This window comes from Oncorhynchus tshawytscha, linkage group LG31 (assembly GCF_018296145.1).
Source record: "Oncorhynchus tshawytscha isolate Ot180627B linkage group LG31, Otsh_v2.0, whole genome shotgun sequence".
NCBI lineage: Eukaryota > Metazoa > Chordata > Actinopteri > Salmoniformes > Salmonidae > Oncorhynchus > Oncorhynchus tshawytscha.
Genome location: NC_056459.1, coordinates 9,621,649 through 9,648,997, shown reverse-complemented (window position 1 = coordinate 9,648,997; position 27,349 = coordinate 9,621,649). Strand labels below are relative to the sequence as shown.

The window sequence follows — 27,349 nt, the reverse complement described above, 5'->3', positions numbered from 1 at the left end:
TATAGATGAGCTGCCCATTGTAGTGGACCAATACTACAACACATTTAATTTCCTGATAGTGATCTATGAACATTTAATTAAATAGGCAAAGTAGCATTTTGTGACAAAAAATTGTACAACTACTGCTTGATTCATAGATCGATAATTCAGACAACCTTTTTGCAGTCCAAAAGGTCAGCATTGTTTGTTCTGCCATGTGACAGAGACTTTAATCCATTTATTCACTCAGATTTAACTAGCTTGCGTGCTTTGCTGAACTCCGGGTTTGGCATCAAAAGGCAATATGAGAGGCCGTGCAGAAGTGAGCAACAGAGAGCGACAACATAAGTCTTACTCAATTCAAGAAGAAGCTTTATTTATTTACCAAACAAGAAGAAAAAAAAACACTTGTAAAAGAGATCACAGATTAAACAGTAGGCTGGACCATTGTACGTAAACAGCAGGTTTATCCTATTAGAATAACTCTCAATAACAACAAAATATATTGTAAAGGTACTTTCTTTTCTAGTCATGTCAAGTAATTCAACACGTTGTAATTTGAACTCTGTACATAAAGTCTACAATGGAATATAGGCTTGTTTCTAATGTAATTTGACCACCATCCCGAATCTGTATCAAAGCATTTGCATTGAGACGGTGTATGTAGTAACAGAGTTGCAGTGGAATAAACTTCTAATGTAAACACAATACTCTCACTTAAGTCATGTTTTTGAAGTTACTCATGTTCAACTGAATGCTGAAACAAAAAAAGATTTTATGCACGGCCCTGTTTGTGATCAATGTGAATTGATGTCACCAATGCAGTAAGCCAATGAGCGAGTACAACAATAAGGACTTGTATACAGACATATGCAAAAACAAAAAAATGCCACAACCTTTTGGAAAATACAGTCAACTGAGTTGCGTCTCTCCTCTTGACATTCCAATGAAACAGATATGTATGTGGTCAATATGTCAGATCATAGTATCGCTGTCTAATAAAACATGTGTGGATATTTATGTCAAATGACTTATGATCTAATTCAATAATAAAATCACCCCTTGGTTAACATTTACATTTTAGTCATTTAGCAGATGCTGTAATCCAGAGACATGCCTAACGGCCAGTCTAGAGCAGGGATGGGAAACTGGTCCTTTTGCACGCCTGCGGATGAATTTCCCCCCCAAAAACAAAAACATTCTGCTCAGGGCCCCCAAAAGTCTAGGGCTGTCTCTGACTGCATGTGCGGTTATGGATGTGGGTATGCAGAACCGTGAGCCACTGCAGCCCCTCATAATGACTTCAGATTTATGGTGGCTCCCACCCACATCAAAGTTGCCCATCCCTGGACTAGAACATCAAAGGAGGAGCAAACATGTTCTAAGGTTTGGGATCTGCAAAAAAAAAATCCCAATTTAATCACATACAGTAACACGCATTTCCAGTTTCCCAAACAACACAGATCATCCGAGTCTCTTTGCAGGTAGAGCAGCAGCTCATCATAACAGGAACTTTCATCAGAGAATATACATGCAGAACTCCCTCAAAGGGCAACTATCTTAAAGGGTAATACATATCTTATGACGCTATAGGCTCCCAGGCTGTTCCACCACCAGTTTGTCAAATGTAAACAAGCTTTATGTAAGGCAAAGAGCTAACAAAGAGGAGACAGACTAAGAGCGGTGAAAATCGGCATTAAAGGGATTAGAAACAGAGAAAGTCTGCATTCGGTGAACATCTGTGCCGGTATACAGCACCAATAATGCCACCTGGTTACATGACTCTCAGTCGATTGAGATAGGTCCCCAGTTCAGAAACTATGAGTTACGCAAATTTATTTCAAGTTAGGATTCAGAACTTTCAGGAGCCTTGTGCTACATATGTAGGATCATAATTTTGGTCAGTTTGCTACAGCAGGAAAATCATCCTCCAGCAACAGGACATTGTGAATTATTATGTGGATTATAATTAATGGACATTTTTGTAAAGGTTGATAAAACACATTTTTTGAATAAATCAAGTTAGAAAGGTCTAAATGGAAACAATAAATTATAGAAGCCTTTTTAAACCTCAAATATGTGGAAATGGTTGCATTTCCTGCTGTGCTTGTCAATTCTCAGCAACAAAAGACTGATCAAATTAAGATTCTACATCTGTGTAGTAGTAATAGCCGTGTTTCAGTGAATTGTTGCCCCACTGGGCACAGACGTCAGTTCAACGTCTAGTTTTGATTTACATTTGGTGGAGTTGTCAACTAATGTGAATTCAATGTGAAATCAACAACAAAAAATCACTCATTGGATTTAGGCAGAAATTCCCTCACATTGATTACTGTTTTCAAATTCAACCAATTTTCCACTCTGATTCAACGTCATCACATTTAATTATTTTGTTGAGATGACGTGGAAATCATTTTCTTCAGGCTTGTCACTGCACTGTCAGTGACAGCCAGAGTAATAAGACTCATCGTCAGTGGCTGAACTGAAATGCACTCCCAGAAAAAGGACAACTGCAGGCTAATTTGAGAGATAACGACACACACTCCCACCCCTTGTCACAGAGAGGAAAGTGCTGTACTCGTTCCCCTGACGTGGCCAGAATAAACCCACGTTTGTCGAAAGGCTCCTGGGGTGTGATATTGGACAAAGTGTGATGGTCATTGTAGGTCTTTGCATGTTTCTGAGTATATATGAGCATAGAGTGCATGAGTGTTGCGAGTCTGTGTGGGTGTCTTTGTGTAGGAGAATAGTTTGTGTAGTGTGTTTGTACAGGGGGCCTGTATGACTGTGTGTGTGTGTGTGTGTGTGTTACTGACTGACTAAGTACAGTAACCTAAAACCTAGGCCATAGAATTACAGCTTTAAAGATCTCTCTCTTTACCAAAACCAACATTTTAGAACACAAATCAGAAAGGGCTGTGTACAAAAAGGTGGTCTTCTTAGCATGCCAGGTCAGGTTTAGGAGGTGATGTGATAAAGCTGTGCTCAGTCACTGGAGTAGTTATATCACTTGGTGCAGGAGAGGACAGGCTCCCCCTGTTCCTTCAAGAGAAAAACAGCTTTTCTATTTCAGTTACTATAGCCTGTCCCTTGGGCAAAACACCAGCTTCCCTCGTAGCACCAGTGAAGGACCCCTCTGGCATTGCAGTATCTTGGAAATGTTTAAGGGCTCAGGAAACACTGTGATCCCCTTGTGGCCAAGGTGAAGAACCTCCCACTGCCATTGTTCCTGCCTCAGAGTAGGAGTCCTCAGGCAATTCTATAGTCAGCCCGTATCTCAAGATAACACTCAGGAATCAGAAGATGTGTTTCAATGCGCTGAATCCGGACACGTGGAAACTCTCTTAGATAGTTATCTTTGATGCTTCTTTGGCAATGCAGCAGCTCTGGTCACCAGCACCTCAGGCGATGCAGTACAGCAGCCTTTGATAAGGAAGGCCCCTCAGGCAATACGGTAATCAAAGGTGTCCTTCTCCATGTAGTCAGTCCAGGTAGAGGAGGGCATGCTGCGGTAAGGGTCGAGCAAGATACGGAAGCAGCGTATGATCAGGAGGCCCAAGACGAGGAAAAGGATGAGGACAAAGATGAAGGCTGCCTTCGCCTCCAATGTCAAAAAAGAGGTTGAGGACAGGTCTGATTCAGAGGCAGTCAGGGTACTGCTCAGGAAATCCTCATCCATCTTGGGCGAAGTTGGGTCACTGATAAACTCTCCCTCCTTCTTCACCCTCACCACCCGTCACACAAGCACTGAGGAGGTCAACTCAGTGTGTTAGGTAGAGGGATAGTGACGCTGCTGGCGGCTGTGGAAAACCAAAGGAGTTATTGTCTTGTAGTGTGTAAGTGAAAGTGGAAAAAATACATTCTCTTTTTTCTATGTTGTTTTCTGTTTTTATCTTATGAAATTGTTTATGCAGGGCTCCCTTGTGAAAGAGACCCTGGTCTCAATGGTGACTCCCTTCTTAAATAAAGGTACAAATTAAAAAACTTTTTTTTTTTTAAAAACCTTTTCAAAACCTGTTGAAATGATTTCAAGATAAGCTTTAATGTTTCCAAAAAGAGTTTCAGATAACAAACTGCACATTTGTTGTCGTTCTTTAAAAGCACTATTATTTCCAACTTCAGGAGGTAACCTCCAACTGACAAGAAAATATAAGAAATTCAACAGTTTTTTTCCTCCTCTCCTTCCTCCCTGTTAGGGCTATTCCTCCCGAACTGCACCATGAGACGCTTGATTTTATTGATTGAAAAAATAAAATTCCCCTTGCCTCCCTCTTTCAGAATAACCTAGCCCTGCTGTGTGAGAGGGCACGTACAGTGGCATGGGGTTAGCACTAAGACCTCATTAGTCTACTGTGAAGACCGAAGAAAAGAGGCTGCCATCCTTTCAGCTCGAGGGCTTGGACCAAGTAAATTTACTGCGTGTGTTTCTGAGCATGGTGTGAATGGTGAAGGGTGCAATGTTACGATGCAGTGTGATGTTAGTGATCGTAATACGGAGAAAAACAAGTAGGAAAGTGTGAGTGACAACAGAGCTGTTCTTGTCAACGTGATTACATAATCACGGGGGTGTTGAGCTGTGCCTGATATATGTAAGTATATTGGTATGGATGGAGAGCCCAAAAATATATGTATACATATATTGCCGGGGCGGCAGCGTAGCCTAGTGGTTAGAGCGTTGGAATAGTAACCGCAAGGTTGGAAGATCAAATCCCCAAGCTGACAAGGTACAAATCTGTCCCTGAACAAAGCAGTTAACCCACTGTCATTGAAAATTACATATCTTGAAAACTTGTTTGCTGACAAAAAACCTTCTGGGAAAACTACACCCCCAAATCTTTGCATCACGTGATGCTGTTTTTGCATTATATGATGCAAAATGCATCACATGGGCCAGATTTCTGTATTTTGAAAATTACATATCTTGAAAACTTGATTACTGACATAGAAAACCTTTTGGGACAAAATCAACAATGGACTAATGAAACAAATACCAAAATATAGTTTTGGGGTGGAGTTTTCCTTTAAATAATTCTTATTGCAGGCATTGTCTTGCAATACGTTGAGCAGTTCATTGATCCATCAGGGTAGTGTTTTTTGGCGATGGGAAGAAAGTAATTAGCCCTGGGTGTGTCCCTAGAGGTCCCTAGAGACCTGGAATGCCAGGAGGGTTGAGACAGGAACTGTGGTCCGATAAGGACCCATTCTCATATGAATCCAACTCCAAGAAGGTCAAGAGCAAAACTCACCAAGGGAAATCTTGAGTTTCTTAAGTAGAAGAAAATGAGAATACAAAGTAGGTGCAAGTTGTTACATTTCTGCTATTGAAAAATAGAATGAACCTTTCTCTTTACCAGGAGTGGGTGTGTAGGAGTTTTCCAGCAATGCATTATAAAATGAAATGGGATGGTTTAAGGAGAAAATTATGAAGGCTGGACACCTAAGTCCCTATAATTTCTGTGATATTGATGTATGTATGATGGCTATAGATCAGATTGCTTAGTGGAACAACCGAGCAATCGTATGGTATGTATTCATTTGTGGATTTCTATCTACCATTTCATATTCTATGTTACGAATGATAAAATGGGTGGTTCGAGCCCTGAATGCTGATTGCCTGAAAGCCGTGGTATATCAGACCGTATACCACGGGTATGACAAAACATGTATTTTTACTGCTCTAAATATGTTGGTAACCAGTTTATTATAGCAATAAGGCACCTCAGAGGTTTGTGGTATATAGCCAATATACCACAGCTAAGGGCTGTATCCAGGCACGCCGCGTTGCATCATGCGTAAGACCTGCCCATAGCCGTGGTATATTGGCCATATACCACACCCCCTCGTGCCTTATTGCTTAATTCTAGCTAGGTGGCTAATGTTAGCTAGGCTAGGGGTTAGGATTAAGTTCAGGAGTTAGGTTAAAGGGTTAAGGTTAAGGGAAGGTTTAGCTAAAACGGTTAAGATTAGTTTAGGGTTAGGGTTAGCTCAAAGGGTTAAAGTTAGGGTTAGGAGAAGGGTTAACTAAAAGGGTTAAGATTTGTTTAGGGTTAAGGTTAGCTCAAAGGGTTAGGGTTAGGGGAAGGGTTAGCTAACATGCTAAGTAGTTGCAAAGTAGCTAAAAAGTAGTAAATAGTTGAAACGTTGCTCATTGGCTAAAATGCTAAAGATGTCCATGATGAAATTTGAACTCGTCACCTTTGGGTTGCTAGGCATTTGCATTATATGCCCACCAACCCACCCAAAAACTTACTTTCATCCCCCCTTAAGTAACCTGCTGTCTTATGTAACCATACCAAATGCATCATGTCACACTCATTTACATTATGGTACATCTATCTATGAGACCAGGCTGAGTGGAAGTAAACATGTCATCAACATCGGTCCAATTATGGAAAGGAGCACAACAGTATATGAGGTGCTCGGTTTGTAAAGCCATCCCTCCCATATACAAGTGATATTTTTGCACCATAACCAATGACATTACCCAACTTTTTAGTTGCAGGTTCACTAGTGTACTCAAGTATAGTACAGGCTTTTTTGGGGCATTGAAGAAATGCATTGTATTTCACCCCCAAATCTTCCTGTGTTGTCAAAGGTCCAGCAACAGACAGATAATCTCACTGATTCAGAAAAGAGGGATGAGGTTATGACAGGTTCACTTCTCCTCAAACAGGCAAAACAGACTTGAAAAGAGAGTCGGAGAAAGTTTGACTCAAGTCTGTGTGGTATCACCAACCAAATGACATGGGCTTTGGTGCCTTTCCCAGACATATGACCAGACTCAGAGGAAAGCTACGTAGACACAAGATGGATGAGTCTTTTGATCAGCTTTTAAACCAAGTCAAACTATGAAGCTGGGATTCAAACACATGCAGAACAAAGAAAATAAAAATGCAGACTGCCAACTTTGCACTGCACTTATAATGTTTTTGCTAAACATAGGAAGTGAAATCTCCATTGGCCATGTGGTTGTATTATGCACGATTCAATGACAATGAGAACATTTTCATTCAAACATTTTAGAAAATGTATTCAAATAACAATGATTACGATACAGAAACATTTTTGAACAGTGTCCAGGAAACATTCTCGTCTAATGTTTCACAATGACAAAAGGGGAATCCAGACAAAAGAAAGGGCTTGAAACCTATCGTTTTAGTATTGCGACATAAATGTAGACTGGTTCTCAGTGGCTGAGCAGATTTGAGACAGATTCTATGTCACCTACATGGCCTGTTGGACCCATGTAGCTGAGAGATTATCATTGAGACAAAGGAAGGCTTTCAATACCTAGATTCAGGGTTCCCACTGGCAGGCTGTTCAGTAAATTTGGAAAAACTGTGATGTGAGAAAACATTACGGGAGAGAAAAATGGCAGAAGAAATTCTAGAGCTCATAGTCTTGTATGTTGTACTAAAGCGATTGCTGTCAGAATTAGCCTTGAGGCCAGTTTGGCTCGAGGACAGGTCAATCGGGGGAAGAATTTTAAGGTTGAAATGTCCAGGGAAGGTTTGTTTGAATTAGCCTGGCTGTCGTTATCTCAATGGCTTAATGAATTGGAAATTATAATGTTTTCAGACTCCCTAAGCTATTGCAGAGTAGGATTTTGAATGGGCTGACTTTAATGAAACAAAGATATCGCAATGATTGACTTGTTTACCAGCAAAAGGTTGTATTACACAAATTAAAAACATTTTTGAAAGAGCTTCATTGTGTTGTCTGTCAGTTAGATGCTTTCATATCCCTCATGTCAGTGTAACCAAGTATGTGTTTCAACCAATCAGGTTGTTGAAAGTAAGATACTGAAACAATGTCCTAATCCCACAAAACTGCCCCCCAACAACAAAAAATTCCACACTACTCTTGCTCAACTAAACATTTTATCTGTATCATCTAAACATTTGAAGTCACTCTAACAAAACGACTCTGAGATAAATTGATCTAATATTTCGCATTTTAGAAACAGTTATAATTATAATCTAATTAAGTTAGATCTATAAACTTTATATATACACCACCGTATATAACACCTACTCATTCAAGGGTTGTTCTTTATTTTGGCTATTTTCTACATTGTAGTATAATAGCGAAGACGTAAAAACTATGAAATAACACATATGGAATCATGTAGTAACCCAAAAAGTGTTAAACAAATCCAAATCTATTTTACTCTTGGCATTCTCTCAACCAGCTTCACCTGGAATGCTTTTCCAACAGTCTTGAAGGAGTTCCCACATATGCTGAGCACTTGTTGGCTGCTTTTCCTTCACTCTGCGGTCTGACTCATCCCAAACCATCTCAATTCGGTTGTGGTTGGGAGATTGTGGAGGCCAGGTCATTTGATGCAGAACTCCATCACTCTCCTTCTTGGTCAAATAGCCCTTACACAGCCTGGAGGTGTGTTGGGTCATTGTCCTGTTGGAAAATAAATGATAGTCCCACTATGCCCAAACCAGATGGGATGGCGTGGCGCTGCAGAATGCTATGGTAGCCATGCTGGTTAAGTGTGCCTATTTAACTGTTTTGCCTAGTTAAATAAAGGTTAAAAAATATATATATTACCCTGTTGCAGGATAAATGTCTCGCAATGCAGGACATTTTTTAATTGTAGTGTATGTGAGGTTGAAAAAGGCTTCTGAAGTTAGTCATTTCAATTTAGATATTTCAGACTTGATTTTCCCTTACGAAAAAGTATTGTCATGACTGTCTTGATCAGGTCAGGTTACAAGAGACCACAACCCTACAGATTATCGCTCAACCCCAACAGAGGAGGAGAGATCTAGGGGTCTGAAGATGTGGGGGGTTTTATGGCCCCTCACACCCCTGGTAAATCTCAGGCCACAGACAAATTCCTTTGTCCTGTTACTATGGAGAACCAGCCTCAGAACATTAAACATGAACTAAAGGGACTTTGGAACAATGGTGGTCATGACGATAGATGGAATATGAAAATGTATGTCATTTTTGTTCTGTTATTAAAGGTTAATAGATGACGTTATTACGAAAACATTTAATGTGAAGGGTTTTCCTAGTATATGTTTGATGTTTATACATTGTACATTGTATGGAAAATATCCAAATCAAAGAGAATGTTTTGGGGAAGATGAAATGTTAAGTTAGTTGTCTAAAATTGGATTTGAGTCAAATCTGGACCTTACCTCATTAACTTGGTACGCCCAGAGAATTGCCCTAAAGGCAGCTACGCCCACTTCTGACCCAAGGGTATAAAACCTGTGAGTATAGAATTTACAGCAGGGCTACGTGACCCCAGCTGCAGCGAGGTCTAAAAAAGTAAACGAACCCAGAACGCAACGCAAGTTTGAGGCCAAAGAAATCATTTTCTACCCAAGCTACGGATGAGTAGCTGTGTCTAAGCGGGTGAATTCAAGTCGAACCACCTAGCCTCCATCTCCCATCGAATCATGGTATCTAAAGGGTTTCATTCCTATGCTGTGAGCTCTGAGCTACAGAGCTGTCTGTCCTCAGAAGACCCCTTCCAGAGAAAAGGGTGAGGGAACAGACTCCTAAGCCAAAAAGGACACTGACACCGGGAGGACGAGCAGGGAGGTGCACAGTAGAAGTGCGTCATCGAACAGCGGAGCGATCCACACAGAGAATCCTCGGAGATCATCCCCACGTAATTACATCATTATATTCTGACCCATAAGAGCGGCAGTTTGGGGCAAGGCTAGGGTTAGAATAGCATAGCTGACAAATTCACCCAAATGTATATTTCTCTTGTGTACTTTCTTTTTTCTCTCTCTTTTGAAATTCCCATTGTGGGTAACACGCGTCATAGTGTGTTCTAATCAATAGCCTATAATGTGTTTTGTCTATGTGTATCTTTTACCATCATTTTAGCTTTTTAGTAAATAAATATTCAACTAAGATTGGTGTGGTACGAATTCATTGGTGGGACCCGGGTCCGTGCAGTTTCGCGGGTTATACAACGTTCAGAACGAGATTGTTAGAGGCAACTGGGTAATTAGCGGCTGTTGTAAAATCGATATTCTGATATTCTTTGAGTTAATTTGGGAAATAGAAACTCAATAAAAACTAGTTTTCCCATGGTGCCCCAGGTTAATGAGTTAATAATTGCTTGATTCAGTTAATCACGTAATTAGAAACTTGTAATCATTCGATGAGCAACAGTCGTCACATTAACTAATACAACGTCACGACAGTATCAACCCCTACAACAATATTCATTAATTATAATCCAAATAATAATGCACATTTCTTGTTGATGCAGGATTATTTTCCTGCTGTAGCAAACTGCCTCAAATTAACATCCTACATCTGTATATTCAATTGCATAGAATTTTATTTCTGGACATTTACTCTCAAAGCTTGGGAGAAATGTTAACTTGTCAGCGATAAATCTTATTTGTGGGAATATATCCATATGTATCCCAGAATATGGCCAGTACTATTAACTTGCAGAAACTTGAAATTATAGCTAGCTTTTAAGCAAAAATTATATTTTGGACAAATATTACTATTAATCCTCCACCTGTAATCGTTAAATCAAAAGATTATTAAGCAGCACGCCTGACATAAAAGTGTTTACTCACCAAAATGCCAAAGAGATCTAGCTTCTTATGTAATAGTAGGCAACAGAAGTCTGACCTTTTGTATGCTTCCTAATGTTCCACTGTCTGGGAGCAACAGGATCATGAGCAGGTGGTATTGTATTGCATAGGCAGGTGGGTGTATAAATCGTGCTATGTTTACTGTCTTTTCCCATAGTCCCCAGTGTGCCCCGTGCTCCCCAGTGTGTGGCTGCTTTGTCATGCAGACGTTACTGGCGATAAAGCTGGGGCCCCAGTGCCAGCGGTCTGGAGTGCTCCACTGAGGCAAGTCAGTCTCTGATTCATGGTCACGCTTTGTGGCGTCATGGTGATGGGGAAATGTGAGTTGAAGGGGGTCGCCAGGGAGCCGTAGACTTAAGCAGGCGCCACAGGGCACCTGGGCATGTTCCAAAACGGCCAACAGTCCTGTGCAGATTTATGTTAACGTCTGGCTCTCTCTCGGTTTGTCTTGTCTCTGTTTTGTCTGTTTGTAAGTCAATGTTTGTCTTTTTCGATCACTGTTAATGTTTTTCTCTCATCGTATTTTAGATTTCTCTTTGTTTCTGTTTATCTTTCTCTGTTCACGTTTACATTTGTCTGTTTCTATTAATCAGTCTGTTTGTGTCTCCCTGTGAAATTGTCCCTACGTCTATCTGTCCATCAGTCAGTCTGTTTGTTTTCCACTCTACTGTCTGTCTCTTTCCATTTCAACCACTTCCTTACCCCCACAGTTGATCAGACCCCACGTTCCCCATCCTCGTCAGTCTTTGTCGCTATCTATTCATCTGGTAACCTCTTACACCAATGCAATATACCCTTCTGTGTTCCCAGCCTATTTATTCATAACTCTACTCCTCTGTCACTTTGTCACCCAATGCAGCGCCTCTCTCGCCTCTGTCTGCCTTTCAGAGGCCACTTATGGGCTCCTTGTCAGGTAATCCATCAAAGTTCTTTCTCCAAATTATATTTTGTCAATGCTGCCTCAAAAACCCATGGTGTTACAGAGTGACAGCCTCAATATTTGAACCCTTTGCTCCTTAAAACCTCTAGTGACTCCCCATCCCGCATGAGGGAGCGTAATCATCGACTGACACTAATTAACATAACGCAACGTACATAAATATTCCTAGAAAATATTCCTATTCATGAAAATCACAAGTGAAATATATTGAGACACAGCTTAGCCTTTTGTTAATCACCCTGTTATCTCAGATGTTCAAAATATGCTTTACAGCCAAAGCTAGACAATCTGTGACAATCTGACAATTTGTGTAAGTTTATCGATAGCCTAGCATAGCATTTTGTCCAGCTAGCAGCAGGTATCTTGGTCACGTAAATCAGAAAAGCAATCAAATTAAATTGTTTACCTTTGATGAGCTTCGGATGTTTTCACTCACGAGACTCCCAGTTAGATAGCCAATGTTCCTTTTTTCCAAAAATATTATTTTTGTAGGTGAAATAGCTGTGTTTGGTCTTCACGTTTGGCTGAGAAATTGCCCGGAAATTGCAGTCACGAAAACGCCGACAAATATTCCAAATTAGCTCCATAATATCGACAGAAACATGGCAAACATTGTTTATAATCAATCCTCATGTCACACCCTGACCATAGTTTGCTTTGTATGTTTCTATGTTTTGTTTGGTCAGGGTGTGATCTGAGTGGGCATTCTATGTTACATGTCTAGGTTGTCTATTTCTATGTTTGGCCTGATATGGTTCTCAATCAGAGGCAGGTGTTAGTCATTGTCTCTGATTGGGAACCATATTTAGGTAGCCTGTTTGGTGTTGGGTTTTGTGGGTGATTGTTCCTGTCTCTGTGTTTGCACCAGATAGGGCTGTTTTGGTTTTTCACATTTCTTGTTTTGTTAGTCTATTCATGTATAGTTTCTTTATTAAAGAACCATGAATAATAACCACGCTGCGTTTTGGTCCGCCTCTCCTTCAACTCAAGAAAACCGTTACAGAATCACCCACCACAACAGGACCAAGCGGCGTGGTAACGGGCAACAGCGGCGCAAAGAGGAATGGACATGGGACGATGTATTGGACGGCAAGGGTTGCTACACATGGGAGGAGATCCTGGCGGGAAAGGATCGCCTTCCATGGGAACAGGTGGAGGCAGCTAGGAGAGCAGAGGCAGCCGGAGAGAGGAGCCGGCGATATGAGAGAACACGGCTGACAAGGAAGCCCGAGAGGCAGGCCCAAAAATTTATTGGGGGGACACACAGGAAGTATGGCGAAGCCAGGTAGGAGACTGAGCCAACTTCCTGTGCTTACCGGGGGGCGAAAGAGACCGGGCAGGCACCGTGTTATGCTGTGGAGCGCACGGTGTCCCCGGTGCGGTACATACCAGCTCCGCGTATCAGCCGGGCTAGAGTGGGCATCGAGCCGTGCCATGAAGCCGGCTCTACGCATCTGGTCTCCAGGGCGTCTCCTTGGGCCGGCTTACATGGCACCAGCCTTGCGCATGGAGTCCCCGGTTCGCCTGCATAGCCCAGTGCGGGCTATTCCACCTCGCCACACTGGCAGGGCGACCGGGAGCATTCAACCAGGTAAGGTTGGGCAGGCTCGGTGCTTAAGAGCTCCAGTGCGCCTGCACGGTCCGGTCTATCCGGTACCACCTCCACGCACCAGCCCTCCGGTGGCAGCCCCCCGCACCAGGCTGTCTCTCCGTCTCATCCTTACAGGTGCTCCCGCCTGTCCAGCGCTGCCGGAGCCTTCCTCCTCTCCAGCGCTGCCGGAGTCTGCCCAGCGCCGCCTGAGCTACCCGTCTGCCCAGCGCCGCCTGAGCTACCCGTCTGCCCAGCACCGCCTGAGCCACCCGTCTGCCCAGCGCCGCCTGAGCCACCCGTCTGCCCAGCGCCGCCTGAGCTACCCGTCTGCCCAGCGCCGCCTGAGCTACCCGTCTGCCCAGCGCCGCCAGTCTGCCCAGCGCCCCCAGTCTGCCCAACGCCCCCAGTCTGCCCAGCGCCACCAGTCTGCCCAGCGCCGCCAGTGCCGGCAGTCTGCAAGAGGCCGCCAGTCAGCCAGGGGCCGCCAGTGCCGCCAGTCAGCCAGTGCCGCCAGTCAGCCAGGGGCCGCCAGTCAGCCAGTGCCGCCAGTCAGCCAGTGCCGCCAGTCAGCCAGGGGCCGCCAGTCAGCCAGGGGCCGCCAGTCAGCCAGGGGCCGCCAGTCAGCCAGGGGCCGCCAGAGCCCCTCAGCCCAGAGGCGCCAGAGCCCCCGCCCCTCTGTCCCAGAGCTGCCGCCCCACTGTCCCAGAGCTTCCGCCCCTCTGTCCCGAGCTTCCGCCCCTCTGTCCCGAGCTTCCGCCCCTCTGTCCCGAGCTTCCGCCCCTCTGTCCCGATCTTCCGCCCCTCTGTCCCGAGCTTCCGCCCCTCTGTCCCGAGCTGCCGCCCCTCTGTCCCGAGCTGCCGCCCCTCTGTCCCGAGCTGCCGCCCCTCTGTCCCGAGCTGCCGCCCCTCTGTCCCGAGCTGCCGCCCCTCTGTCTAGTGGGGTCATTTAGTAGGGTCGCCGTGGTTAGGAGGCCACGGAAGCGGACAATGGGGCGGACTAAGACTATGGTGAAGTGGGGGCCACGTCCAGCACCAGAACCGCCATCGCGGACAGATGCCCACCCAGACCCTCCCCAATAGGTACAGGTTTTGCGGCCGGAGTCCGCACCTTGGGGGAGGGGGGGGGGGTTACTGTCACACCCTGACCATAGTTTGCTTTGTATGTTTCTATGTTTTGTTTGTCAGGGTGTGATCTGAGTGGGCATTCTATGTTACATGTCTAGTTTGTCTATTTCTATGTTTGGCCTGATATGGTTCTCAATCAGAGGCAGGTGTTAGTCATTGTCTCTGATTGGGAACCATATTTAGGTAGCCTGTTTGGTGTTGGTTTTTGTGGGTGATTGTTCCTGTCTCTGTGTTTGCACCAGATAGGGCTGTTTTGGTTTTTCACATTTCTTGTTTTGTTAGTCTATTCATGTATAGTTTCTTTATTAAAGAACCATGAATAATAACCACGCTGCGTTTTGGTCCGCCTCTCCTTCAACTCAAGAAATCCGTTACACCTCAAGGTGTTTTTCAAATATCTATTTGATAATATATCCACCGGGACAATTGGTTTTTCAGTAGGACCGATTGGAATAATGGCTACCTCTGTATTTTACACGAGAATCACTCTGGGAGCCATCAGGTGACCAGTTGCGCAATGTAGCCGCTTACGGGTATTCTTCAACATAAATGCGTAAAACTACGTCACAATGCTGTAGACACCTTGGGGAATATGGAGAAAAAGTAATCTGGTTGATAGTCCATTCACTGCTCAATAGGGACACATTGGAACGCAGCGCTTTCAAAACATGAGGCACTTCCGGATTGGATTTTTCTCAGGCTTTCGCCTGCAATATCAGTTCTGTTATACTCACAGACAATATTTTTACAGTTTTGGAAACTTTAGAGTTTTCTATCCTAAGCTGGTAATTATATGCATATTCTAGCATCTTGTCCTGACAAAATATCCCATTTACTACGGGAACGTTATTTTTCCAAAAATGAAAATACTGTCACAAAAGGTTGTTGACACTGTTAAATGTAACTAAATGTAATTGATAATGTAATCTATGTTATCCTCAAAAGTAATTATTTATTATGACAGGGCCATATACAATAACTAGTAATGCTGCATACTCCAAGAAAGGTTAAAATCTCACCTTTCTGGTAAAAATTGCTGAGGTGTAGTCACTTTTGAGGACACAAGCTCAAGTACACAGTACAAATATTGGTAATATTGGTGGCAGAGAAGGCAGGCGCAGGAGAGCAGAACTGGGTAATAACCAGAGATTTATTAAGCAAAACCAACGGCATCCAGAACAACAAGAATAAATGTGCACAAAATAACCCATCGTGCACTCCCGGGGAACGTACACAAGCACTACAATAAACAATAAACAAAGACATGGGGGGAACAGAGGGTTAAATACACAACAAGCAAATGAGGGAATTGTAGCCAGGTGTGAGAAAAAACAAGACAAAACAAATGAAAAATGGATCAACGATGGCTAGAAGACCGGCAGAGCCGACCGCCGCCCGAACAAGGAGAGGACCCGACTTCGGCTCCAGCAGCGCACAGATGCCGGCCTCGGGGAGGACCTGGAGGGCAAGGTGCAGGGCGGTCCGGATGGAGACGGTGGAACTCCCACAGCATTGAAGGGTCCAACACGTCCTCCACCGGAACCCAGCACCTCTCTCCTGGACCGTACCCCTCCCACTCCACGAGGTACTGAAGGCCCCTCGCCCGACGCCTCCAATCCAATATAGAGCGGAAGGAGTACGCCCGGGCCCCCTCGATGTCCAGAGGGGGCGGAGAAACCTCCCACACCTCAGACTCCTGGAGCGGGCCAACCACCACCGGCCTGAGGAGAGACACATGGAACGAGGGGTTAATACGGTAATCAGAGGGAAGCTGTAACCTATAACAAACTTCATTCACTCTCCTCAGGACTTTAAATGGCCCCACAAACCGCGGGCCCAGCTTCCGGCAGGGCAGGTGGGGGGGCAGGTTTTGGGTCGAGAGCCAGACCCGGTCCCCCGTTGCGAACACCGGGGCCTCACTGCGCTGGCTTTCTGGCGCAGCATGGCCCGCTGGAGGTGAACATGGACGGCGACCCATGTCTCCTCCACGCGCCTGAACCAGTCGTCCACCGCAGGAGCCTCGGTCTGACTGATGCCAAGGCGCCAGAACAGGCTGGTACCCCCAGTACGCACTGGAAGGGGGAGAGGTTAGTGGAGGAGTGGCGGAACGAGTTCTGAGCCATCTCGGCCCAGGGCACGAATGCTGCCCACTCCCCGGCTGATACTGGCAATATGACTGCAGAAACCTGCCCACATCCTAGTTCACTCCATGAACGCCTTCCAGACCCTCGAAGTGAACTGGGGACATCGAGCAGACACTATATCCTCAGGCAACCCGTAGTGCCGGAAGACGTGCGTAAACAAGGCCTCCGCAGTCTGTAGGGCTGTAGGGAGACCGGGCAGAGCGAGGAGACGGCAGGACTTAGAGAACCGACCCACAATGAACAGGATCGCAGTGTTTCCCTGTGAGGGGGGACGATCGGTAAGAAAATCCACTGACAGGTGTGACCAAGGCCGCTATGGAACGGGTAAGGGGTGTAGCTTCCCTCTGGGCAGCTGCCTAGGAGCCTTATTACACTGAGCGCACACCGAGCAGGAGGAAACATAAACCCTTACATCCTTGGCCAAGGTAGGCCACCAGTACTTCCCAACCAAACAGCGCACCGTCCCATCCGACCGATCCCAGGATGACCAGAGGAGGGTGACGTGTGGGCTCAATAGATCAACCGGTCACGGACAACAGACGGAACGTACAGACGCCCAGCGGGACACTGGAGGGGAGCGGGCTCTGCGCGTAACGCCTGCTCAATGTCTGCGTCCAGCTCCCACACTACCGGCGCCACCAGACAGGAGGCCGGGAGTTTGGGAGTGGAATCTATGCGCCGCTCCTCTGTGTCATACAGAGTGCTTCTGCCATCACGTTCTGGGAACCTGGTCTGTGGGAAAGGGAAAAAACCAAACAGGTGAAAAACATGGCCCACTTGCCTGGCGAAGGTTCAGTCTCCTCGGTGCCCAGATGTACTCCAGATTGCGGTGGCCAGTTCAGATGAGAAAAGGGTGTTTAGCCCCCTCAAGCCAATGTCTCGACGCCTTCAGAGCCTTGACAACAGCCAACAGCTCCTGGGGCGGCAGGGTAGCCTAGTGGTTAGAGAGTTGGACTAGTAACCGGAAGGTTGCAAGTTCAAACCCCCGAGCTGACAAGGTACAAATCTGTCGTTCTGCCCCTGAACAGACAGTTAACCCACTGTTCCTAGGCCATCATTGAAAATAAGAATTTGTTCTTAACTGACTTGCCTAGTTAAATAAAGGTAAAATTCAAAAATAAAATAAATAAATAAAAGTCATAGTTTCTCTCCGCCGGGCTGAGCTTCTTTGAGAAGAAGGCACAGGTGCGGAGCTTCGGTGGCTTTACCCGAGCGCTGAGAGAGCATGGCTCCTATCCTTGCCTTGGATGCATCCACCTCCACTATGAATGATCCGGATGGGCCAGCACGGGAGCCGAGGTAAACAGAGCCCTCAGGTGACCAAAATCCCTGTCCGCCTCAGCCGATCACTGCAAGCGTACAGGGCCTCCCTTCAGCAGTGAGGTAATGGGAGCCGCTTCCTGACCAAAACCCTGGATAAACCTCCAGTAGTAATTGGCAAACCCTAGGAACCGCTGCACCTCCTTTACCATGGTGGGAGTCGGCCAATTACGCACGGCTGAAATGCGGTCACTCTCCATCTCCACCCCCGAGGCGGTACCCTAGGAAGGAGACGGACTGCAAGAAGAACAGACATTTCTCAGCCTTGACGTACAGGTCATGCTCCAACAGTCAACCAAGCACCCTGCGCACCAGGGACACATGCTCGGCGCGTGCAGCGGAATGTCATCAATATACACCACTACACCCTGCCCATGCAGGTCCCTGAAAATCTTGTCTACAAAGGCTTGGAAGACTGATGGAGCATTCATCAACCCGTACGGCATGACGAGGTACTCATAATGCCCTGAGGTCGTACTGAACGCTGTCTTCCACTCGTCTCCCTCCCGGATTCGCACCAGGTTGTAAGCACTCCTGAGAAGCGTGCCCCGGGCAATGACTCAATCGCTGTGGCGATGAGCGGTAGCGGGTAACTGTACCTCACCGTGATCTGGTTTAGACCTCGATAGTCAATACACGGGCGCAGACCTCCCTCCTTCTTCTTCACAAAAAAGAAACTTGAGTAGGCGGGTGAAGTGGAGGACCGAATGTACCCCTGACGCAGGGATCTGGAGACATATGTTTCCATAGCCGCAATATCAACATACAGCTGGCTGGTTATACGATGTACCGGCAGGATAGAACAGCGGCGTCTGGTAAGACAAGGGGCGTGGTCTATGTATTTTGTAAACAACAGCTGGTGAACAATATCTAAGGAAGTCTTGAGCCATTGCTCGCCTGAGGTAGAGTTTCTCATGATAAGCTGCAGACCACATTACCTACCGAGAGAGTTCTCATCTATATTCTTTGTAGCTGTTTACATACCACCACAGTCAGAGGCTGACACCAAGATAGCATTGAATGAGCTGTATTTCCCCACAAGCAAACAAGAAAACGCTCACCCAGAGGCGGCGCTCCTAGTAGCCGGGGACTTTAATGCAGGGAAACTTAAATCAGTTTCACCTCATTTCTATCAACATGCTAAATTTGCAACCAGAAGGAAAAGAACTCTGGACCACCTATACTCCACTCACAGAGATGCATACAAATCTCTTCCTCACCCTCCATTTGGCAAATCTGATCATAATTCTATCCTCCTGATTCCTGCTTACAAGCACAAATTAAAGCAGGAAGCACCAGTGACTAGATCAATAAAAAAGTGGTCAGATGAAGCAAATGCTAAGCTACAGGACTGTTTTGCTTGCACAGACTGGAATATGTTCCGGGAATCCTCCAATGGCATTGACTGAGCTAAAGGCTAGAGCTGCAGCTTTCAAGGAGCAGGACTCTAACCCGGAAGCTTATAAGAAATCTTGCTGTGTCCTCCGATGAAGCATCAAACAGGCAAAGCGTCAATACAGGACTAAGATCGAGTCGTACTACACCGGCTCTGATGCTCCTCGGATGTGGCAGGTCCTGCAAACCATTACAGACTACAAAGGGAAGCACAGCCGAGAGCTGCACAGTGAAACGAGCCTACTGGACGAGCTAAACTATTTCTATGCTTGCTTCGCGGCAAATAACACTGAAACATGCATGAGAACACCAGCTGTACCGGAAGACTGTGTGATCACGCTTTCCGCAGCAGATGTGAGTAAGACCTTTAGACAGGTCGACATTCACAAGGCTTTCAGGGCCAGACGGATTACCAGGACGTGTACTGCGAGCATGTGCTGATCAGCTTGCAAGTGCTTCACTGACATTTTCAACCTCTCCCTGTCCGAGTCTGTAATACCAACTTGTTTTAAGCAGACCACCATAGTGCCTGTGCCCAAGAACACTAAGGTAACCTGCCTAAATGACTGCCGACCCGTAGCACTCATGTCTGTAGCCATGAAGTGCTTTGACAGGCTGGCCATGGCTCACGTCAACACCATCATCCCAGAAACCCTAGACCCACTTCAATTGACATACTGCCCCAACAGTCTCTATTGCACTCCACACTGCCCTTTCCCACCTGGACAGAAGGAACACCTATGTGAGAATGCTATTCATTGACTAAAGCTCAGCGTTCAACACCATAGTATCCTCAAAGCTCATCACTAAGCTAAGGACCCTGGGACTAAACACCTCCCTCTGCAACTGGATCCTGGACTTCCTGACGGGCCACCCCCAGGTGGAAAGGGTATGTAACAACACATCCGCCACGCTGATCTGCAACACAGGGGCCCCTCAGGGGTGCGTGCTCAGCCCCCTCCTGTACTCCCTGTTCACTCATAACTGCACGGCCAGGCACGACTCCAACACCATCATTAAATTTGCCAATGACACAACAGTGGTAGGCCTGATCACCGACAACAACGAGACAGCCTACAGGGAGGTCAGAGTCCTGGCCATGTGGTGCCAGGACAACAGATGTCTGTGGACTACAGGAAAAAGAAGACTGAGCACACACCCATTCTCATCGACGGGGCTGCAGTGGAGCAGGTTGAGAGCTTCAAGTTCCTTGGTGTCCACATCACCAACAAACTAACATGGTCCAAGCACAGCATGACAGTCGTGAAGCGGGCACAGCAAAACCTATTCCCCCGCAGGAGACTGAAAAGATTTGGCATGGGTCCACAGATCCTCAAAAGGTTCTACAGCTGCACCAACGAGAGCATCCTGACTGGTTGCATCACTGCCTGGTATGGCAACTGCTCGGCCTCCGACCGCAAGGCACTACAGAGGGTATTGCGAACGGCCAAGCTTCCTGCCAACCAGGACCTCTATACCAGGTGGTGTCAGAGGAAGGCCCTAAAAATGGTCAAAGACTCCAGCCACCCTAGTCATAGACTGTTCTCTCTGCTACCACACGGCAAGAGGTACCGGAGCACCAAGTCTAGATCCAAGAGGCTTCTAAACACCCCCAAGCCATAAGACTCCTGAATATCTAGTCAAATGGCTACCCTTAATATTCATATCGCTCCCCCCCACACACCACTGCCACTCTCTGTTGTCATCTATGAATAGTCACTTTAATTAACACTACCTACATGCACATACTACCTCAACTAACCGGTGCCCCACACATTGACTCTGTACCGGCACCCCCCTATATATATATTGTCTTTTTTTTTTACTGCTCCTCTTTAATTACTTGTTACTTTCATCTCTTCTTTTTTTTAAACTGCACTGTCGGTTAGGGGCTCGTAAGTAAGCATTTCACTGTAAGGTCTACACCTGTTGTATTCGGCGCATGTGACTAATACTATTGATTTGATTTGACTAATATCCCCATTATTGTGCAATAAATGGTCATTTTTGCCATGAATTCACACTAACAGGTGGCAATCTGACAATCTTGATACTTAATTCTGACTTGTAAGACTACAGGTTTTCGTCTATTGGATAGAAAATTGACTATGCCTTTCCAATCAGAAAACCCACTGCATTATTCAGTGGATCAAGTATGGCTCTTTCATCTCAACACGATCAGTCTGAGAGGACATTCATGTAGTTCCACAACAGAGAGCATAGACGATGAGAATACTGACCAATCATTTACTTCACATTCTTGGCATCCCACCCAAACATCCATCTGGGAGTATGGTATAATACATTAACATGGCTGGAATTTGATTACTGTTATCTCTTCCACTGCCAGGGAGACAGAGAGAGGGGGAGAATACATATCTATCTGCAGATAGTCAGTATTTACGTGTGAAAAAAAGAAAGAACGCAGGTTTCTATAATGCGGAGAGGTGTGTGAATATGTGTGAGTGGGATAGGTGTGATTAATTAATATTGTTCACTTCAGCATTTCTGGATGATTCAAGAATACACATAGTTGATTCTGGGTCAACTATACTTTTTCATAATATGACATCAATACTTCAGTCCAGTGAATTAAAATGTAAAAACGTATCAGCATTTGAATTGCTCATACGAGATAGGGCTGCTCTTTACAAACGCTGAAATAAATGCCTCTGGTTTGTTTTTTTCTACAAATTCGACAGCAGTTCATGGCTCATGGTCGATATGCATTACAACACCATATGAAATGTGAGTCAAATGTGAAACAAGAACGCATAGGAAATGTCCACTATTTGAGACTAATATAAATCTCATGATTTTGCAGTCTTCCAGTGACAATTACAGACACAAGGGAATGAAAAACGGAATAATTCAGTGGTTAGGATAGGAATTATGGGTAACACAATGCTATGGAGAGCACCACGAATTTAATAATATTCAGACTATCAATGACTTCTGGTAAGTGTAGACTAGGGTCACCATAACAGACCTGCTACATTTTTGCTGGGCGTGAGCCGCAAGTGAAACTACACTTCCATTGCGGTCAATGAAAACCTGCTCCACTGGCCGTGTGAGCAAAGCAATGCTGCGTGCTGCGAGTTTAAAATTATGCTCTGGCTCTATTTCCAAGAAAACAATGTGTGCGGGCTCACATCTGAGAACACTGGATCACGTGGCTCGCACCTCTTCCTCTGGGATTTATACGCGTCCAATGTATCATGTAAAACCTACAATGCTTTCTCTCCCTCATTCAGTGTATCAATTCTGTAAGTCTGTACACTGAGCATTTAGAAGAGAATTTCAACAATAAAAATATATCCTAATGGTTATTTTTAACAGGAATGCAGAGAATACTGACATTATTAGGCTAAATCCGCACTGTAAAGTTGGTTTGATGAACCACATCGTCGTTGGGCCCCCCAGGCGAGAGTTGCGCCGACAACCCTTATTCTACTACATTTCATTTTGTACAACAGCAGTAAGGTTTGAGTACAGAATTGGCTTCATTAAGATTGATTCACATCCCTTTCCTTTCAAACCCTATGCTTAAAACATTGGTGTTACTCGTGGTAAATAATGGTCAGCTACTGTATGACTGCTTTTGGTTGACCCTCTCAGCCGCACTCGAGCCCTTTGGGGGATACGGTAACGTCGCGCTGCCATGTATCACTGTTGCTATTAGCCTTGCGTAGTCGTTATTGATCTCCCATTGTGTTCTTTGTCTGTGGCGGTAATGGCAGCTGTCACTTAGGATGACTCATGCGGCGCCAGCACGGTGAGCCAGCATGGTGAGCTCTGCAGCCGGTAACGGCCCATACATTTATGTAATCGGCGACTGACGGCGTTCACAGCTTCCTGAAGAACTGAATGAGGGCCTGAACAGTGCTGATGCCACAGACTGTCTTACACAGGCAACCGTGGGTTGCAGGCATAGCCAAGGAAAGTATGGATTCTGAGGGTGCTGCGGCTCCCCTTGAACTTTTTTTAAAAAGTATTTCAAAAATATATACACTACCATTCAAAAGTTTGGGGTCACTTAGAAATGTCCTTGTTTTTGAAAGAAAAGCAAATTTTTTGTCCATTAAAATAACATCAAATTGATCTGAAATAGAGTGTAGACACTGTTAATGTTGTAAATGACTATTGTAGCTGGAAACGGCAGATTTTTATGGAATATCTACATAGGTGTACAGAGGTCCATTATCAGCAACCATCACTCCTGTGTTCCAATGGCACGTTGTGTTAGCTAATCCAAGTTTATCATTTTAAAAGGCTAATTGATCATTAGAAAACGCTTTTGCAATTATGTTAGCACAGCTGCATATTGTTGTTCTGATTAAAGAAGCAATACAACTGGCCTTCTTTAGACTAGTTGAGTATCTGGAGCATCAGCATTTGGGGGTTCAATTACAGGCTCAAAATGGCCAGAAAAAAATAACTTTCTTCTGAAACTCGTCAGTCTATTCTTGTTCTGAGAAATGAAGGCTATTACATAAGTGCCAAGAAACTGAAGATCTCGTACAATGCTTTATACTACTCCCTTCACAGAACAGCGCAAAACGGCTCTAAACAGAATAGAAAGAGGAGTGGGAGGCCCCGGTGAACAACTGAGCAAGAGGACAAGTACATTAGAGTGTCTAGTTTGAGAAACAGATGCCTCACAAGTCCTCAACTGGCAGCTGTAATTAATAGTACCAGCAAAACACCAGTCTCAACATCAACAGTGAAGAGGCGACTCCGGGATGCTGGCCTTCTAGTTCCTCTGTCCAGTATCTGTGTTCTTTTGCCCATCTTAATCTTTTATTTTTATTGGCCCGTCTGAGATATGGCTTTTTCTTTGCATCTCTGCCTAGAAGGCCAGTATCCTGGAGTCGCCTCTTCACTGTTGACGTTGAGACTGGTGTTTTGCGGGTACTATTTAATGAAACTGGCAGGATTCAATCGTTGGAATTGCAAGAGTTGTTGCCCTGTCCCTTTCTCTGCCATTGCCATTCTAATGGAATCCAGAAAGAACAAAACCCTGTCCTCAAACATTTACATCAAAAGGTGCAAAGTTGTGGGCAAAGACACAAAACATCCACATCAAATTAAATATTTTTCATGATCACATTTTTTATTTAACCTTTATATAACTAGGCAAGTCAGTTACGAACAAATTCTTATTTACAATGACGACCTACCCCGGCCAAACTCGGGTGACACTGGGCCAATTGTGCACCGCCCTATGGGACTCCCAATCAAGGCCAGATGTGATACAGCCTGGATTCAAACCAGGGACTGTAGTGACACCTTTTGCACTGAGATGCAGTGCCTTAGACCGCTGCACCACTCAAAAAACAACCACTGTTTGTGTTGTATTAATTTTGCATCCTTACAAACCTCTTAATGTAAATGTACATTACTGTATTGTACATAGGTTGGTCATTTATAGGTTTGTACCTGTAGACTTTCCATCACCATGAAGAAAAACAATGGACAACACAGTAATTGAGTACATTCAGGCATCAGGTGGTTTGTGATGATGTGGCTCATTTGGTAGAGCAGGGCGCTTGCAATGCTAGGGTTGTGGCTTCGATTCCCACGGGGGACCAGTATGAAAATGCACTCACTAGTGTAAGATCATTTTAGTTTTCACGTAGAAATAAGTTGCATTTGCAAAGTATTTCAAGAAACTGGGAAACATATATCAAGCATGTGTTTTTATATTCCACACTGGGCCTTTACTAGTCCTGTATTAGTGGACCGATATAGACGGCTTCAGCTCTGGTAATGATTTTTTTCTGAATTTCCCCCAAACTACTTCCCATGGCTATGGTTGCAGGGTAGGAAAAAAGTAGTCGTAGCCTACGCTACAACTGTTTCAGCCTCCAGCATTAAGATTAATGGAGTTAGCCGGAACAACCTAATTTCTCTTCACGTGACAATGTTTTCAGGCCCCGAGTATGACCAGCTATAGCCACAGTTGTGATGCATCTAACAAGCTAAAGGTGTTACCTAGCTCAGGTCACGCAAGTCGTTACTCAGAGAATAACATGCTCCGAGGCTGATATGTGAGGACAGAATAAAATGTTAAGAAATCATTCAGAAGTGTAACGGGAGGAATACGATTTGACACTTAAATACTCGGCCCTATCTCCGGCACTTTGTCCTCCACAAACTCTGTTCTCACACTTATAGGCATCTGATGACAAATGATTCAAACAGTATATCACTCATTGGATGATTGTATATGTGTGGTACTAAAGTGTATTCAAACGCAATGCAAAGAACAGACTAATAGTATTGGTATGTATCTTGAGCAATACAACAAAATACAGTAAGTTGAGGCACTGTACAGTACTTTTGTATTGAAATAAAATATTTAAAGTTAAAAAAAATTCACTGCCATTCCCTGGGGAAGTGTCACGGCCAACTACATGTATGGTCAATTCCAAAGAAAATGTAACCTCTATCCAAGTTTTCTAACAGTCTTTCAAAACGCCTGTACCTGTATTTGAACATTTTTGTCAGACTTAGATAAGATTTAATCCCCCCTCCCCCTCCACACACACATGTTTAGTTACTATGAATTCATGATTAAACATATGTTAAACAAAATGCACCCCTATATCTGGAGGACAGAAGAAATGGTAAGACATCATTTTGAAGTAGAACAGGAGGAATGAGGTTTAACACTTAAATACTCCGGATACTAGTACATTGTGGCAAAACTCAAATGGCAACGTATTTACACTGATACATCCTCATACTTACAGCTATGAATACACACACTTTCATACTCACATCCATACACGAACCCCTTCAATAGGTCTGATCACATACAATGCCCCGGGTTTGGCCTCATCTCCCTCACACTGGAGAGGCAATCGAGGAGGCTACTTCCTTACATCAAACTAGGCGTCGGTCCGGAGCAGATGTGCTCTGGCATTTCCATCACAGAGCGTACTCTCCAATTCTTACCCGCCCACTGTTAATTATCTTCCTCTGTCTACCTTGCTACGGGTGGGTGTCGTTACCTTGCGCCTTATTTCTCTATTTTTATCTGTTTATGTCGCCTATCTTCCTTGGTCATGCATGTCTGTGATAGAGACAGAGATAATAAGACTTTATGGAAAACAACCGAGTTCTTAGAATCAAAACAGCACTGTAGAACATAGCGTGTATAATAAGTAGTGTTAATTGCAGTGTAGCCTAGAATGCCTCTGGCTATGCCAGAGGGAATGTTTCTGTACTTGTATCAGTACATCTTAAGCTAATAACATAGACCTAACAATTATTGTAAATGTGTGTTTACCTTGTGTTATAATAACCTATGTTTAATATAAACGATAGGACTGACTGAAAAGCTGACTTCATTCATTATAGGCTCCTGGTTGTAGTTAATTACATGTGAAAGCTCACAACAGCGTTGCTGTTAGATAGCTTCATTTATTTAGTTAGCTATACTAAAAATAATAATAGCCTAAAACTTATATGACATGTATGGCTTGCTATATTCAAAATAGAAGAACATACCTGCCAGGCTACAAGTGAGCTCTCCCGCGCTGCCTCTCTTTACGCGAAAATTGTCAGGCGGACTTGTGCCCTCGTGGAGATTCAGTGCAATGAATAAATAATACGGAGGTATTCATTTGTGATACTTCCACTAGGCTAAAAGCAGCGTTTACTCGTTCATTCGTGTCCGCCAACCACTGAAAACATAAACGTGTCCAACTTTGTCTGCCTCTTATCCATTTGGTGGAATTTCAACCACGCTCCGTCTCCGCTTCCCACCCCTCCTCGTGCACTTTTCCAATCCCGCCTCTCAGTCACACAACAAGAGGATAATGGTGGTGTCTCGTTCCCTTAGCAACCAGTTGTTACAGTAATATTCCTATGTAATTCAAAATGTTGATGATGATGATGAAGAGTCCAGATGTATGACAGTTAGATTAGGCTAGTTATTCAATCAAACACATTTATTTTACAATTAGACCCTTAACCTAGGAAGAAACGTGTATCTCATAAACGTATGTGTGCGGTTGCAGGTAGTCTACTCCAAAAAACTGAAAATTCGCGAAATCCACTTTATGCATAGTGCTAGGATCTCCTCCGCATTTTAGCTGCTGCACATCTCGCATTTCCCAACATCTTTACAGTAACTAGTCGCTGCTGCGGTTTTAGTAGTAGCCTTAATTACAGCACTTCCCGTAGCGTGACCAAAAGAAAGATCTACACACATGCAATAGGCATTTCTCACTCAATACCGAAAGTGGATTTAATA

The 27,349-nt window shown here is 44.6% G+C and overlaps 1 long non-coding RNA gene across 1 annotated transcript; it reads right to left on the bottom strand.

The window, feature by feature from the left end:
• Positions 1 to 334: 334 nt before the first annotated feature.
• Positions 335 to 27,349, bottom strand: LOC112229765. The gene is made up of 2 exons (XR_002950214.2): positions 26,602 to 27,349; positions 335 to 3,779 (listed from the first exon to the last, which is right to left on the bottom strand). It is a non-coding gene; the product is annotated as an uncharacterized LOC112229765 (long non-coding RNA).